Genomic DNA, 3283 nt, shown 5'->3' with positions numbered 1-3283 from the left:
TCGTTCAGTGTGAACTGGGCTTAACGCTGTCGATCAACTCTCTCCAGTCACCATGGCAACCCTTGATCATTCAAATCCTGACGCTTTCGGGAGGGCGGGGGAAACAAATGCGTCCACCACTCACAGGATTTAAATAATGTGAACTGGTTTACGACCGCCCACGGCAAAAAGAAAAATAAACATTTTAAAATTGCAGAGTCAGCTGAGCATTTCTACAGAACGGCAGAGCTCTGAGTTGGACTGGAAGTGTAGGTGTGTAAATTACTGAAAAACAAAGAGAAGGGGCTCCTGCAGGGCTCCCGCACTGCAGACCACCCACCCGCTTTATCAAGTTATCCTTCCTTCACGCAAACTGTGATCTGTTTACCAGGCAGTCAATATTGTAGGAGATGCTGGAGCCGTCTGAGGCCTTCCTGAATGTTCTCACGGTGAATTGTGTTGTGTTAAATAGCCCCGAAGAAATCCCCATCCTCTCATTTCTGTCTGCATCGCTCAAACAAGAGTGAGCTCTTTGAGGAAGGTTGTTAATTACATTTTTGGCTCCGAAACTACAGTGGTGGTTTAAACAAGGTACATCCATCCTCTTTCAATATCAGGAGATAATAAAAATGCTCTGATCTTGAGCAGGATATAACATTTCTTTTTTTTTTTTTTTTTCATTTCCAACAGTCGGCGAGCGGTCATGCGGGACGGATGTTGGTTTTCACACACATACTTGGATGTGTGTTCTTATACTGGATAGGAACACAGCAATCATGGCAAAGAGGAACGACTATTACGAGCAAGGTCACAAGTTTGAAGGAGGAAGTTTCATGTTCTGTTTAGTTATTGATCCATATCCCAGTATCTCTCAATAGTTTTAGCTGGTATTGTCTCTGTGCTCAGTCGTCACCTCTAATTAGGTTCCTCGCCTTTTTTGTCCTCTCAAGGCAGCCATCCGTCAGTGACCAGATCTGGCAGCACATACATTTTTTTGCTGTCATCCAGTCTCTGTCAAGTTGTCTTATTTCTCACCTCTGCTTCACCTCTTACTGTGTTTGACCTTCAGTTTTTCTGTTTTGTTTTATTAATCTCTTTTTTCTCTTGCTTTTTTCCTTGCGTTTTGAGTTTACTTCATTAAAAAAAAAGCAAATTGTACAAAATCAGCCAAAGAGCTCCTTAAATTGCCATTAAACTGAAGAAAAGCTTGCGAGAACTTTTTTGCTCAGTCTTCACAATAGTCAAGTAACAGCCGTGCATTTTCCTCAATTAAACCACAGAGTGATACTACGCAGAGCACTGGCTATTTGGAGATCACTCAGTCACAGAGTTCAATAACAGAAGTATACATTTTAGTCTCGTCTTAATTTACATAAAGTGAAGACAGAAAGAGTCAGATATTAAAAGGTAATGTTTTATGAGAAAAATCCCTCCACAGCTGTGCTTCAAAGGTTTTCATTAAAACCGATCTCTCTTGTTTATGCCGCATTTACACCCATGAAACATGAATCCATGCTGCTCATTACCTTCGCAGCTTGCTCTCTGATACATTAAATGTTGCATATACCTCTGCTGTAAAAACTAAATTAGCTTTAGTGTTGTGTGCTTTGTATTCCTGCAGCTTTAACAGCATCGTGGCATTTACAAAGCAACAGCTGAACCTGCAGCAGTGAAATCGGGTGAACCAGAAACTGCACATTTTAACATTCAGGAGACAGTTTTTTTTGTTTTTTTTTGCGTTTGCAGCGCTCTGCTGGGGCTGAAAAGCTCTGGTCAGAAAGATTTTAGAGTCTTGATCAAAAGGCACAGGATCAGCAGGAGGTGCTCTGAGCTAGAAAAACTGATCCGATCGTATTGTCCAGGTTATGGTCTCTGATTGTGCTCAGGATGAGGCCAACAGTGGGCAGCGCACACTTCAGCTGGTGGACAGGGAAAAGAAGATAGATAAAAATGGTGAAAAATGGTTTGTTGAGGAAAAACAAGAAGCAATCAAATCTTCTGCAATCATGCAATCCTATTTTGCATTCTGAATAATAACTTAATTAATACTGATGAAGGTCAGAGGAGCATTGCAGGGTTTTTTACTCCTGTTTATGTAATGAGTATGATCGGAAAAGTGGCTTGAAGTGATTTGATTAAGGCTGAGGCCTATGACTGCTTCAGTATATTATGAGCTAAATGCATTTCAAAACTTGCATAAAGCTCAGAATTGTAAATATTCATTGATATGCAAAAATTGTGCTGCACTACAAGGGAAGGAAAAGCAGGACAACTAAATACTAATATAGCCACATGTTATTTTGTTCTTGAAGAGGCTTGTGTGCATTGAATAATTCAAATCTGTGCAGTTTTATTTTCTATTTTTTGTCTGAGCTTGATCAAATTCAGCTATAATGTCTAAGCTGTCTAGGTCTTTCAAAACATAAGAGGCCAATTTAAGATGCCAGGAAAAGTATTCATACCATTTAAACTTTTTTCTAATGTTGTCACATTGAGACCTCCACTTCCAGTGTATAAATTATTTGGAGTATTTTTTTATGTTATGGAAGATGTAAAGTAATTCACAATTTTAAAGTGGGAAGAAAATCAAACATGACATTCACAGCTTTCATTTTAGAATAAAAATCAGAGAAATGTAGTGCTTACTTTTATTCAGGCCTGCTGAGTCAGTACTTTATTTTGCTGCAATTACAGCAGCATATTTTTTTGTTGGGGATGTGTTTCTACTTAGCATGATGTCGCCTCTACCATGTTTCGCCATCTTGATGGTGAGACACTTAGTGTTAGTTTTCTGCCAACATGCTGCACCTTCTTATGACTTTCTTTTAGCAAAACCACATCCATAGCTTCCATGTCCTGGTCTTCTGATGACACACAGTGTTATATTTTAGAACCTAACCCTGCCTTAAAGATCTCTATAGCTCTATTTAAAAAAAAAAAAAAAAGATTATAGTGTAATATCAGTACAGAATTAAAAGGTGCTCAATAAATCATCCTGTCAAAACACGAGTTTTGTTTCGAACCGATTCTGATGAGATATAGCATTTTAAACTGTGTCTCAGTCGGAGTAAAAACACGTAGATCCTGTGTGTCATGAGTCATCTTCTCATGAAGCAGGAAAGATCATTTTCAAGCACTCAAATCTTTTATTACCAATCATGTCTCTCTCGTCAGCTCATTGCCCTGAGTTACTGAGCCATGTGGTCATCACACACTCTGACCCCACAAATAGCCATACAGTTCTTGCAGCTTAACAAGTTGGATTGCTGCTTTAACACACACACACACACACACACACACACAC

This window comes from Poecilia formosa, unplaced genomic scaffold (genome assembly GCF_000485575.1).
Source record: "Poecilia formosa unplaced genomic scaffold, Poecilia_formosa-5.1.2 Scaffold5, whole genome shotgun sequence".
NCBI lineage: Eukaryota > Metazoa > Chordata > Actinopteri > Cyprinodontiformes > Poeciliidae > Poecilia > Poecilia formosa.
Note: the sequence above shows the minus strand (reverse complement) of the source record.